This window comes from Amblyomma americanum, chromosome 7, assembly GCF_052857255.1.
Source record: "Amblyomma americanum isolate KBUSLIRL-KWMA chromosome 7, ASM5285725v1, whole genome shotgun sequence".
NCBI lineage: Eukaryota > Metazoa > Arthropoda > Arachnida > Ixodida > Ixodidae > Amblyomma > Amblyomma americanum.
Genome location: NC_135503.1, coordinates 113,685,350 through 113,700,105, shown reverse-complemented (window position 1 = coordinate 113,700,105; position 14,756 = coordinate 113,685,350). Strand labels below are relative to the sequence as shown.

The following is a 14,756-nucleotide window of genomic DNA, read 5'->3' as shown; positions in this document are numbered from 1 at the left end:
GTCAACGAAAGAAACTATTTTAAAAATAAGAAAGCACTCATCATTAATTCACCAGCAAGAGCCTAGGCAGAGAGCAGACGAGGAAAAACTTCTATTAAGAATTGGCAGCTGCGTTTTGGCGGCGAGAAATTGTTAGTTGCGTTGACATCTAGGGACCTGTTATTCGAAATGCATCGAATTAACAAAGGGCACAATTACTTTACAGATATTCACTTGCTGCCTAGTGACAGCCATGGGTTTATTCCGAAAATCAGTACTTCAGGAAATTTGTCTTATGTTTACAAATTCTTGACAGGTCGGGCATGTATGGGGCACCGAAATAAAAATGAAAAAAAATGTTCCGCAGTATCACTGTGTCATTTTGTCCGAAGTTTTGCCTTTGCAGGCACAAGCATTTTGCCACCCTCCTTGGAACAAGTCACGACAAAATAATTTTAAAATAATTTGAAGAGGCACCCAGAAAAGACAGCTGTGCTGGAGAGCATACAAGGCAATGAAAAAGAGAGCCTCGTTACGAGATTCATGACAGAAGCCATCAGTAACCGAAACCAAGGATCGTAGGAGATGTTTTTTTTTATTTTAGCCCGATTCGCATTAACTTGGCCTTAGGCAGAAAATTTCACCGGTGGCATGAGCTTGTTTTTTCTTCTGCTTTCTAGTCAATTATCTTTAAAATAATTGTCCTATTATTTCATTGTTGAATATCACAAATTAAAAAGAACATCTCTCTGCTCCGTTCTTTCGTTGACTACGCGTTCATCAATAATGTCATAATGAGCCCCCCTGTATCAATTATTTGCTCAATAGCCAACGAGCTCCTAGCTTCTTACTGTCTTGCTGCCGAAGGTTACATAAGAGTGTTCCCGCACATCTTCCGCCCTCACCTTTCGACCTCCTTCCTACGTAGAATTCGCGTTTATACAGGATGTACTATGTTCGCCACTCTGAACGAGATTGGCGTTGACGAACGCTCAAGGTCTCGTCACACTGCACATAAATACCCCCTGAAGCAAGAGATTGCACAGCCGTCACCGTAACCCAGTTGGTAGAGCACCGCACACGAAATTCATAGGTGGTGGTTTGGAATCAAACCGGTGGCATGTGGATTGTTATTTTTTTCGGCTTTCTATTCAATTATCTTTAAACAATTGCCCTATTATTTTCCACTGTTGAACACCGCAAATTAATTTCCAGTTCTGCATGGGCTGGGTGGCTGTTCACTTCCCTCATGTATGTCATAACGAGGCCCCTTTTTCCATTCCCTTGCTTACTATATCCTATCTTAACTTACGAAGAGGGGATGACTCACGGGATATGTGATTTGACGGCCAGAAATATCATCGGTTTTTAAGGTTGCAAAATGAATTATAAAACATCGAATGCCGAGGAAGGAGTGTAGAAAATGAAGTGGCCGGAATACAATAAGTAGATTTGTTGGGATTACGTTGACAAAACTCTCACAGTAGAGGGATAATTCTGAGAGGGCTGTGTGTTGAGAAAAATGATAATTATGATAAAAAGAAGATGCAGCTAGGCCGAAAACTGGCGGCAGGTTCCTTTTAAAGAGTGAGTATATTTATTGTCTTTGCCGTAGTCTCGTATAGTTACTGTTGAGCGCCTTACCAGAAAGTCCCCGTGAGTCCGCAGGCAGCAGAGAAGAGAAAGGAGTCCCTGTGGCTGCGAGGCTTCAACCTGCACTTGGCGAAGCACTCAAACGCTGCGTTTGGTACAACTTTCTTTGTCAGTTTTTGTTACATTGTGAAAAAGTTTATTATTGGCTCAAAAGAGATTTATCAAAGGAATTGGAGAAATTCATGTGTGAATTGTACGAAGGCTTACTTTTTTATTTGCATCTCACGGAGCGCGGAGTAGAAATATTTCATGACAAAATCTATTTTTCACAAGTGGTGAGAAATATGGCCACCAGGGTGCCACCGCTTTAAAGTACCACTTACGCGCGCGCGCGTGCGCGCTTGTGTGTGTGTGTGTGTGTGTGTGTGTGTGTGTGTGTGTGTGTGTGTGTGTGTGTGTGTGTGTGTGTGTGTGTGTGTGTGCGTGCGTGCGTGCGTGCGTGCGTGCGTGCGTGCGTGCGTGCGCGCGCGCGCGCGCGCGCGCGCTCGTTTTGTGCTCTCTGATACTTATTATCTGAGTAGCCTCACCCTGCCACTCTGCCGTCTCCGACATTTTGGAAGAACATTTCAGGAGTCAAGTGTCAGTGAAGCCTTTGCGATGCGGGCGATAATTTTTAATATTGGTCAGTGAGCCGCTGGTACTGCTATTTCCACTATTTCCAAAAAAAGCCATCAGTAAGCCCTTGAGCGCAGGGGCCCGTGTTGAGAAAACACTGCCTTAAATTAGCAAGTGTTTTATGCCTTATTAAATGACAGCCGAAAGAAAATGATCTGTGCTATACTGCTATGAATCGCGGCTATACTGTAAGCGCTGTGTCTGTGGTTTTTAAACTTAGTCACCAAAATACCCATTCATACTTCAGGGTCAACTATATGCACCTCTGGAGCCAAATTTAAAGCGAAAGCGAAGGAGACGGGTATTTTCGCGCGTGAGGTGGGGAGTGATCAACCTCATCCCATGTGACCCCGCACCATCTCTCTATTTTTCCTTGGAACAACCTTCCTTTTACTGCCTAGATTTGGCTGCAGAGCAACAGAAAGTTGGTTAAATGAGAAGTTCCCACGCCTGCAGGCGAAAGTATAACTCTAAAGGCACGCAAAACCACTGCATTTTAATGGAACATCTCTTTATTAGGAGGTAAAAGTCAGGTTGCTAGCCGCGAAAGCGAAGTAGTCTTTTTATGATTTTAATTATCTTCATTATTTTGCTCAAACCGAATCGAGTCATTTTTAATTTTGGCAGCTTAATTTTGACGTTACCCATCTTACTCATGCCCTTTTTTACGAGATCCCCAGAGATTTGAGTGACGGCTTCCACCACAGCAGTTGCGTCAATAGCCGCAGCAACCTGCTCCTGAGTGAAACCAGGCTTGATATGGCAGACGCCCTCTCCGTAGTAATATTCACCGCAGGAACAACCATAGTCACAATATAGTCCGAGTCTGCTGCCGCACTGGTTGGACAAAAATAAATTCATTTTTATTATTTTTTTATGTGAAACAAAGTATATTTGGCTTTGGCGAGAGGGTGCTCCGTATAAGCAGCCAGTTCACAACAATGTAACCACATGAAAAGAAGTCTTCATCCACCATTTAGTGACTATTTCTAAAGAGTTCACAAATACTTTCCTTGCGTTACATGAAGAGAAATGCACTGCGTAGAAAACAGCTACCCCCATGCTGAAAAATTTCAAAGTTTTACAGATACTTCTTAGCCAAGCGATACACAAGGTAGTTCTATCAAAAACAATATGCTGTTCTAAAAAAGGCAAAAAAGAGCAAAAGTAGCAAAACAGTTTCTCACAACGCTTAAGTAGTCGATTATTCTTATGCATATTGCATTATTCGGCAGTACTACAAAAGCATACCTATGTATTCAGCAGTTCTTTCCAGTTCTTGGCACTTTTGGGGAGTAGTTTTTATTCTACGACATTCGGAAACAAAATGCTTTCTCTTAAAGGTACTATATTTTGAAAGAAGGGAGGCATGCAGAGTGTTTCCCCTGAGCCTTTGCACAATTTTCAAAAATAGGCTTTTTGAGTTAGAAGAGCACTTTGGTCGATATGGCGTTGCCAGCGTTATAGTACAGTAGTGTAGTACGGTGTTGTTATGCCGAAAAAAAAACGGTCTTCTATCTCAAAAAGCCTATTTTGAAACATCTTGCAAAATCTTAGGTGAAACATCCTGTACAGAAAACAATGCTCATTTGTTTCGAAAAACTCAGCGACCGCTGGTTTCGTGCTGTTATTTTAATGGTAACATATATTTCAGAGTTCCTGTAATATAAAAGCTCTAAACAACCGCAGCCGTGGGATTGAGTTTTCGTTCCTTGGCGAAATTTAAATTCTGCGCTCAACAAGAAGTGCGAGCGGATTGAAGTGTGAAAAACAAATATATTTTGTTCCTTGGATAGTTTCACACTATCAAGTTCTCTCTACAACGGGCAACCAATTGCCAGCAGTCTTCTTTCTTATAGAATCTGGCATTCGTGCGTGATCTATCCCATTTTATACTCTGCGAACGCCTTTACACCTTTCAGCGGGTTAGTTATGTCTATACATAACAGGATACACTTGAAAGAAAGGATATTTGTCGACATAAAAAGAGACAGACCGGTGACTAATACATAAGTGCTTGTTTTATACCGCAGCGGTGGCGATGTGGTTGAGCATCAGCTTCGCATGCGGGAGGTGCGGGGCTCGATCCCCAGCGCCGCCGGGTACCCACTTGTGATATAATGGGTACAACCTTTCCCCTGGCCTGCTGTCCGGCTTATGTAGGGTGAAATGCTTAGAAAATGGGTCCTTGACCCAACGTTGAGTAGTTGAAAACATCGTGTGCCAGTGCGCTCTTTGGCCACAGATGCCCTTGCGCTATAAAAATCCATAATCATCATCAAAATGTATTTGATGCGACGACCAAACTAAGGGCGCTGAAAGATTTTTCCACGACTTTCCTTTGGAACTTCCCTTCCTAAGTGTCATTAGAAGCTTCCATTCTAATTATAATAATTGGTTTTTTGGGGAAAGGAAATGGCGCAGTATCTGTCTCATATATCCTTGGACTCTTGAACCGCGCCTTAAGGGAAGGGATAAAGGAGCGAGTGAAAGAAGAAAGGAAGAAAGAGGTGCCGTAGTGGAGGGCTACGCACTAATTTCGACCACCTGGATCAATGGATCAATCCATTTGATCGTCTATATTTGTTTTTTAAAGGGCCATTTTATTAAACGATATATTGCTTCGCCAGAGAATCTTAGGTGGCCGCGTCTGCATTCCTCGCACAATCTTCTGCCAGTTTATTAACTCCAAGTATATCTATAGTTTTGAAAGGTTTGATAAAGTAGTCAATCAAGTCCCCAGGTATCCCTGGGAGTTCAATAGTGCGAATGGCGCGCAGTCTTTGTGAATAATATAGGCGTTGATATGAAGGCAAATTTATATTTCTGAGCTTGTGTACGCTGTGTAATGTGACGTGTGCTTCAAACTGTACTGTAGGAGACGAAATATTGATGGTTCTTGCTTAGATGGAGCCAAATCCTTCAAGCCGCAGAACTAGGCTTCCGCTTTAGAGTGCGCGTTTTGAGGGGACATGGCTGTGCAAAATGCAATTCAGTTGTGGAAACGTGGATAAGGAGTGGCTGCGGCGTTTAATCTACGGTATGCTTAGGGAGAGGCCCGCAATACAGGTCTTATGCATATTAGAGTTGTTAGAAATTAGTGACAACATCGACTGGCAGGATACCACGGTTGTGGCTTTGTCTACAGAAGGCTACTTGCATTTTTGCTTGAATCCTGCAATTCTGTTCTCTTCAAAAACTAATATTTTCTGTAACAACGCTGCTAAAAGCAAACACGATTAAAGGATTGCATTGCCGATCTGCTGCATAATGTTTCGTCACGTTTATTCAGGAAACCGCAAATTAAAAAGGAAAATAATTGCAGAAATGAAACTCAGGTGTCACCTGCCGTACAAATTTATCACCACGGTCTTTTCCAGCAGCCTTCTTATGTTCGATGTTACAAGCGCTCTGGCGTATTTCTTGGCTGCCTCATCTACTATTTCAGACAATGTCTAGTCTATATTGGCGCTCGTTCCAGCTTTGTTCTGAACTGCTACACGTGCAGCGTATTCTCGTGCTGCAGTATTCCGTACATGGAGAAAAGCCTGACGACATCCTTTCAAGAGACCAAAAAGCAGTTGATTTTGAGCATGGGTCCTGCCTTTGGGACCAAGAATTTGCTTTCAGTACTGGCGCTCTAGCCACAGTCAGCTTGGTACTGCTCTGCATAGCCTGCCTGAATACCCTTTGGTGTACCCAAAACACACTGACGACAATCCTTTTAATATTTGTTTTGTGTGAGGACTGATGTTTTGTTCACTGCACGCAAAATTTTCTAAATTAACATTTGTGCCAAAATAATAATTCATTCATTTTATTAGTGATCCTTCTGGTCCCAAAAGCAGACGCCGCCTGATATTTGCTAACGTAGAACCCACCTGTTTTAGGCGAAAACGCGGAGGAGGCCTTTGATGACGTGCAGCACTCATACTACGATGAATCCAAACTTATGCATTCATAAAAACGCACGCGGAAATATCACTTAAATGCTGAACCACTGATGTGCTGAGAAAAAAATTTAAATGCTGTAGAATTTCCGTAGTGCTTAAAGCAGTTTCTTCACTCTGGTTCCAGGGATATCCACCATCTGTTCTTCTTGTAACAATTTATGGACTGAAAAGTGAAAGCTCCAATGCAAACTAATGCACCTGCAAGCAACTATTTGCTGGTAGCTACTTTCACGTTGAAAAAAAAAATATCCAGTGATTTCGCCTTTGAGTCACGTTGAAATATTCTTTTGATTATTCTCTGAATAATTTTTTAATAACAGCGTTTTATTTACAGAAATATGTTAACGGTTCTTTCCAAATCATACCGGGACAAAATATCATTAAGATGTAGAAGCAACAAGTGGTAATTTCTGTTTCGTCTTCGGAGGAAGACATAAGAAGTGGCAGCGTCTGCTTTTTATCAAAATGAGTTTTGCAGCGTAATTGCGATGTACGTCAAGCTATTTGTTGTTAAATGTTAGACTGCATTAGGGTTTTATGTTTAGGCCGGAACGCGGTTTGCAATTTTTTTTATTTCCTTGTTAATATGCGTGAAGGTTTCAAGCATATTAAAAATACTGGCCTTCGGCTTTGGAATCTTCAGAGGCAGCGTTCAGTCCAGAGCACGCACGAGGGACCGAGCGTTCGGCGCTCGAGCTTCGGAGTGTTCGGCACTTCTCGTCGTCTTCTTCGTTAAGCGCCAGCCTCTGAAGATTCCAAAGCCGAAGGCCAGTCTTACAATACTGTTATGACCACTCTCATTCAAGTTCAGTGTTGCAAAGGAGAGCCGCTCTATGATCGCCAAAGTTTGTTGTTTAATGGGGTTTAACGTCCCAAAGTAACTCAGGCTGAGGGACGCCTAGTGAAGGGCAGCGGAAATTTCGACCACCTGGGGTTCTTTAACGAGCACTGACATCGCACAGTACACGGGCCTCTAGAATTTCGCCTCCATCGAAATTCGACCGCCGCGGCCGGGATCGAACCCGCGTCCTTCGGGTCAGCAGCGGAGCGCTATCACTACTGAGCCCGTGTGTTCGGGCTGTATGGCGACCGTCGTGAGTATGAGTGTCCATCTTACAGGAGATAAGGTGTACTAGGGCGTGGTAGCCCCATAGCTCGGGTACCGGGACCCTCTCTTGTTTCTTAGGCCAGTGTTGTATATGCAAACGGGCCAGGAGGGCTTGTTCGGATGATGTTTGCATGAGGCGCGTGTACCGATTAAGGATGTGCGCCTCTTTCATTTCTTGATAAGAGTTGGTCATACACAAGGTCTCAAGGAGGCTGAAGGATGTAGTCACCTGTCCGCCCAGAGACCGCTTAACGATTTTTCGAAAAATGGCTTCGAGATTGGCTTGTTCGTGTTTGCGTAGCCGGAGGTATGGTGCCGAGTAAAGTCGGACCTCGAGGCCCACCGGGCCTTGGTCCAGAGAGCCCGGATGGCGGCTTCTAGTAATGGGGTCTCGGACTAGGGACTCCACCTAGTATGCCAGGAGGCTTCCTCTAAGGGAAGCCCCCTAACCCCTCTCTGTTTATACCTGTATCGAATAAATGCTTTCCACCACCACCACCTTGACATTAGAGAAATCGAGTTGTAAAAATTCTTATTTCAACGTAAGAAAAACCGAATTTTTGGTCATTTTGGCTTATTGAAATCCGCCTCCAATCTTGGGTCTTTAAACATTTATAAAACGCTGACACTGAATATCAGTGTAGCGCGACGATAAAATTGGTTTCACCACACCAGAAATTGGCAGCTAAACCAGTAATCAAAGTTTTATTAGCACAACAGCAGCTGAACACGTGGAAGAGGTTTCAATGCGAGATTTTATGAGTGCTGAAGGTAGTGTCAAGGATAAAGAAACAAAACTCTACCCACATGCAGAACCGGAGCTTCATCGAAACGAAGCAGCAAGCAAATGGGATGTTTTCTTTCATTGTTTAATGTCCATGAATGGCACATGAATAGGAAAATTATTTTACAGATAATTGGTTAGAGAGCTAAATATAAATGAACCACATGCCGCCGATGGGATCCGAACCCAGGACCAGTGCTCTACTAACTGAGCTATGGGAACGGCTGTTCGACCTTCTGTTTTCGGTAGTAATTATGTGTAGTGTAACCCAAACTTGAGAGTGTTAGCCAGCGCCACCCTCGTCCATAGCGGCAGGCGTAGTAATTCGTGTATTAGCGCGATTGTCACGTAGGAACGTGATCGAGCGGTGAGGGCGCAAGCTTTGTGAGAATGCTCTTATGCTACTTATGGCGTCTAGACGACCAGAATCGATGCCCTCGTTAGCTATTGATCAGACAACAGAACTGAACAGAGGGGCTCGTTATGACATACATCACCGCACTTAAATTGAACAAAGCCATGGGACACGAAGGAATTTTTAATGTGTTATTTTTGTCAACGTGAGAATAATAGGATAATTATTTTATAGATCATTGATTAGAAAATAGAATAATAAACAACGACATACCGCCGGTGGGGATAAGCATGTTATATTTAAAATAATTACATTATTAATCTCCCGTTAATAAAAATAATACCTTAAAAAACATTCCGTATCCTCCCTGGCTTTCGTGGTTGTTAGGATCCATCATGTATGTCATAACGAGACCATTTATTCAATTTCCTTGTCAGCTCAATAGCCAACTAGGGCATCGATTCTGGCACTCCAGACATCATAAGGAGCATAAGAGGGTTGTCCGCACAGCTTCTGACCTCAGTATTCGATCACGTTCCTACGTGCCAATCGCGGTGATACAGGACGCACGACGACCGCCGCTATGGACTAGGGATGCGCTGGGGAAACACAACACATAAATACCTCTCAAAAACTGAAGAATGGACAACCGTCGCCCTAGCTCGCTTGGTAAGAGCATCGAGCGCGAAATTTGAACGTGGGTTTGGAACCCATCGGTGGCATGTGATAGTTTTTATGCGAAGCATAATAGGGACACTACTTAGCTCAACCATAGCCCAGCCTGGCGCGGCCGCGACCACCAAGGCTAACTCCTGCTCCTCCCGCTAGGGGCGCTGCAGCCGAGCACGTGGTCTGACGTCACGACAGCTGAGGAGAGACGGGGCTCAACTCGCGTGGTCCCCGCGCGGCCGCGACCACCAAGGTTAACTCCCGCTCCTCCCGCTAGGGGCGCTGCAGCCGAGCACGTGGTCTGACGTCACGCCAGCTGAGGAGAGACGGGGCTCAGCTCGCGCGGTTGCCGCGCGGCCGCGACCACCAAGGCTAACTCCCGCTCCTCCCGCTAGGGGCGCTGCAGCCGAGCGCGTGGTCTGACGTCACGCCAGCTGTGGAGAAACGGGGCTCAACTCGCGCGGTCGCCGCGCGGCCGCGACCACCAAGGCTAACTCCTGCTCCTCCAGGAGATTGCTAAACAACGAAGAGACTAACCTGACTTACGGGCAGGCGATACCGAATCCCTTTCACAAATCTATTATGCTTCGCATCCTAGGCTTAACCTTAGCTAAGCCAGGCCATTTTTTCTTCTGCTTTTAATCCACTATCCTTAAATTAACTACGATATTAACCTCTGCTCGAGGAATTCGCACATTAAAAAAATATCCCAAATGCTCCTTTGCTTCAGTGACTGTTAGCTTCGTCTTGTATGTTATAGCGGGCCCCCTTAACATTTAACTTGTCTGCTCAAAACTCTAAGCAATAATAACAACTGAGGTTCAATAATAAAGCATGCAGCAGTTTTCCAAGAATTTGAATGTGGCCTGAATACTTCCACAAGGTTATTGCAACAAAATGTATACACACTTTGAAATTAATGAGTTATTGAGCTTGAAAGTCTTTACTGCAACAATTTAGGTGAGGGAATTCTCGTACCAAAATTGCAAGGGAAGAATTCAGGAGTGTATTAATTCTTCACTCAAATATAGGATTGTCCTACCCCTTCGCAGTGGATGTCTAAGATGTTTTGTAATACGTTTCCGCAGACACATAACTTTGTGCTGACACAGGGCTCCAGCTTTAGAGTTTTTTTGTCCATACTGTGTGAAGTAATAAATAAAAAATAAAAATGTTTACCCGTTTGGCGCATACATCTACAGACTGTGAACCGGTGGCTCTGAAATGGAATGGGCAGAGAGCGGGTAAAATCTTTTAGGAACAGACAGTGCTGTTTTTGTGAGCATATGTAAACTTGTCCAACACAATATCGTGAAAGAAGCCCCACGAGGAAGTTTTTCGCATGACATTCCGATCTATGCACTTCAACCTAGGGGCAACAGTGCGGTTTATATCCCTACTGGTTTTCTACTCCACCAGCATAACCACCACCTATCTGCGTGCTAGCTGCGAGTTTAACAAGAGCCTTGCTCACGTAACCCCCAGAGGGCGCATTAAAATTTTTGCCTTTTTGGAATATTTACGTCTTTGAAACAGCTAGGGATAATTATCGCTTAATTAACCTAATAGTACGGCTGATAGTAGAGATGATTATCGTGAAATGTCGACAATGTTTTGGCCTGTTTTTAGGCTGTTGGTGGCCCATGTTTGAATTAACGTGCGATACTCTTGCATCCTATTGGAAGCTCCAAACACCTGCGCTCTACGCCAGTATTCTTAGTAAAAAATCTTTCTTGTGAACGTGGTGAAGGTTGTTAACGCTGCATGGCGCAAAAACAGAATAAAAGACTACGAAATACTCAGTTCATATTAGCACAGAGTTCGCTGTTAAACACTTGAACTAATGTCCGGTTAGACTGCCAGCACAAACTCTAGTGTGGTCACAAACGCAGTGTTTTGTGATAACTTTTAGAATTTTGTTCACAATAATAATTTCTTGCGTCGTGTTCACATAGCAGAAATAGTATTATTAGACACAAAATTCTGCCGAAATAGATATTCAAAATGCTTGTGTGAATAGTGAATGTTCTAATAAGCTCAATTCTGAAAGACGAGAAGGGAAAGGTTAAACGATTCGAGGCATGGGGCTTGTTGACGCATGGAATTTATTAAAAAATTCATTGAACACAGTGCCGAAAGATCATGCACTAATGCCCCTGGCATTGGCTATGTGCAGTTTTCGCACAGGGAACATCTTCTCTTTTTATAATGACAATATTACCTGCAATAAGGTATCGATTCGATCAAAAATGTTAATATTTTATCTGCAGGACACAAGATAGCACCTGCCTTCAAGAACTTAGCAGCCAGTTGAAGCTATGCGTTACCGACATCGCACGCATTTTATATCGCGTCACTGGGCCCAGCCGATTTAACACGTACTCGAATAATTTTTCTCTAGTCGCCGCGGTGGCTCAGTGGCTATTGTGCTCGACTGTTGACCTGAATGGTGCGGGTTCCATCCGTGCCGCGGCGATCTCATTTCGATTCAGACGAAATGATAGAGGCCTGTCTAGTGTGCGATGTCAGCATAGTTTGAAGAACCGCAGGTGTTTCAACTTATCCACAGCCCTCCATTACGGCGTCCCTCACAGCCTGAGTCGCTTTAGAGTTTTAATCACCGGCAACCAAAGAAAACGTTTTTTGCTCCAATTTATTTAACGCTGGCTTTTAAAAAAAAAAACCGCATTTCATTCAAATCCAAGAGAACAGTTGCGCAATTTTTCCGGTGCGCTCCGAACAGCTGGTCAGTTGTTTTTAATTTAGTTGTCAAACTAAGGCTGAGAAGGTTCAGATTACACCATTACATAGGCTCTGTGACCATAACCGCTTGATTAGGACGACGACGGCAAGAACGGGTCTGCAAGCACATCATGAAGGATGGTTTTCTTTCCGCCAGAGTTGCTCGCAAGCACTTACTTAAGTCACTCAGTAACTTTTTAAAAAGATTATATTAGCAGTTTTGTTGTATTGGCAAGCATCCTGCGAAAAATAACGTGCTCAATCAACTTTTTGAGCTTGCAACACTCAAGAACTGTTGCGAAATTACGCAAGAGTGTACTAGACAAAAAATGTTCCCAGTTAGGACGTCGTACATGGTAGGTCTGGGTTCAATGAAAACGTTTATATGAATTACAAAGGTAATCCAAGGTGTGGTACTGTAGGCGGGGTTTGCCGTCCAATTGCTGCCAATAGGGTACGAGGCGTCGTAGTGGAGAGCTGTGAATTTAGACCAGTTCGTAATATTTATTTATCCCGCACAGACATTGCACAGTACAGCGTCTTTTCCCCATTGCGGTCGAAGTGGGATGTAAATCACGCAGTTTCAAACCTACACGGACACTCGTCATAAACGGGTGTAAAATGTCGATATATTTGAGCCGCTAATGTACATTCTATTTCTTGACTTAGTTGCTTTATATCATTGATCATCGTCATCATCATCAGCCTGACTACACCCACTACTGCAGGGCAAAGGCCTCTATAGTGCCGCTCCAGTTAACCTTGTCATTTGCCAGCTTCGCCCACCTTGTGCCTGCAAACTTCTTAATCTCATCTGCCCGCCTACCTTTCTGCCGTTCCCTTCCATGCTTGCCCTCCCTCCATTCATCCATCTTGCCTTCGCACTACATGTTCTTCCCAAGGACATTTCTACCTCTTCATTGCGACTAGGATGTCATTAAATCGCGTTTGTTCTCTCACCCACTTTGCCCGCTTCCGGCCTCTTAACGTTACACCTATTACTTTTTTCCCTAGCTCGCGGCGTTGTCCTTAACTTAACATGAACCCTTTTCGTTCGCCGTCACGTTCCTGCTCCGTAGGTGAGTACCGGTAAGATACAGCTGTTTCATAATTTTCGTTTCAGGGATATTGATAAACTGCCATTCATTATCTGAGAGAACCTGCGATATGCGCTCCGCCCCTTTTTTAATTCATCTGGTTATTTCCCTCTCAAAATACATGTCAGCGGCCAAAACCTGCCATAAGTAATGCTTTACCACTGGATGTTACATGTGGTTGCGACACCAACTGGCTGCGACCACTAGCTGCGACACCAACAAGCCCAACTTTTTTGTCTAATAGATATCTATCCCTTACCACTTCCGGCAAGTCGCTATTAACTCTTAAGGAATGTTCCTTTGCGCGGCTGTTTAAATGTACTTATGTTTTCTGCATGTCATTTTAAGACCTACTGTTCTGTTCTGCCTGTCTAATGCAGTTATCATACTTTTCAGCTCGTCGCTTCAGTAACTTAGCGAGACAATGTTATCAGCGAGTCGCAAGCTACTTAAGTATTATACATTAACTCTTATTCAAATTGTTCTCATTTAAGCCTCGGAACACCTCCTGTAAATAGACGGTGAATATAATTGGCGAGAACGTGTCTCCCTGCCTGTCACCCTTTCTTATTAGATTTTTATTCCGGACATTAAGAAGGAAAATGGTAGTTGTGCAGTCGTTATAAACACCTTCCAGTATTTTCACTTAAGACTCATGTACACCGTGATTCCGCAGTGCCTGCAGGACTGATGCGGCTTCCCATGAGTCAAACAGTTTCTCGTAATCAATTAACGCTATATATAGGGGTTGGTTATGCTCTGTGCATTTGTCTAACACCCGATTGATATTGTGAATATGGTCTTATGTAGAGCATCCTTTACGAAAGCCTGTCTCTTCATTTCGTTGATTGAAGTCTAAGATTGTGCTGATTTTACCTGTGATTACAATAGTAAATACATTTTAGGCAGCGGACCGTAAGCTGATTAGTCTGTAATTTATCAACTCCTTAACGTCGCTTTTCTGAAATCCTGTTTGATACACGCACTTTGCTATATGTTTAGTATAAATCTAATACATAAACATTTCAATTAAGAAAGACAGTTTGGTTTCTTCTCTTTTTAACACGCCCATACTCACTCTTTGCGGAGGGAACCTATGATCGACAGAAGTAACAACAAAGCAGCTTTCATCTTCGATACAAACTGCTGTACAGTGTAATTCACGGCTTCATCGAAGAGTGTTCGGGCTACGCCGATTGTTCCGCTTTTATATATCTATATTCTAGGCCGTAGGAGAGGCAGAAAATCAAATAAAGATAACGCACTCACTCTTAATTCAGCAAAAGAACCTAAAAGGTATTACACAAGAAAAGCAGTCCATGAACATTTTCCAGCTGTATTTCAGCGGCCAGAAAATGTTCGATGCGATGACACTCAGGGGATATTATTCGGATGTATCTAAATAATAAATCAACGGCATTACTTTGCACATATTCACTTGCTGCTCTATGAGATCCACTTGTCGTTCCTGATAAACAGCACTTATTAAAGTATTTATTTATATTTCTAACTTCATGACACACATGCTTTCTGTGACATCGCCAACATAAAAATAAGAAAACCGCACTATAGCATTACTGAAGCAAGGCTGAGTGGTAGGCTTATTATGCATGCTGAAGAATATTTTACCAACCAAAGAAGATGCATACACCAGTCGTTGTTCTGTGTGGTTCTCTCCTGCGTATGCGTCTTCTTTGGCTGGTAAAAAATTATTCAGTATAGCATCATTCTGACATTTCGGTCAAGGTTTCATCGTAGCATGTACATGTATAATGACACCCTGCCGGGTGAAAATAGTAAG

At 43.4% G+C, this 14,756-nt stretch overlaps 1 long non-coding RNA gene across 1 annotated transcript; it reads right to left on the bottom strand.

Annotated features, from left to right (window-relative positions):
* Positions 1-2,741: 2,741 nt before the first annotated feature.
* Positions 2,742-14,133, bottom strand: LOC144097398 (uncharacterized). The gene is made up of 3 exons (XR_013307004.1): positions 14,034-14,133; positions 10,296-10,335; positions 2,742-3,084 (listed from the first exon to the last, which is right to left on the bottom strand). It is a non-coding gene; the product is annotated as an uncharacterized LOC144097398 (long non-coding RNA).
* Between the last annotated feature and the right edge of the window lie 623 nt (positions 14,134-14,756).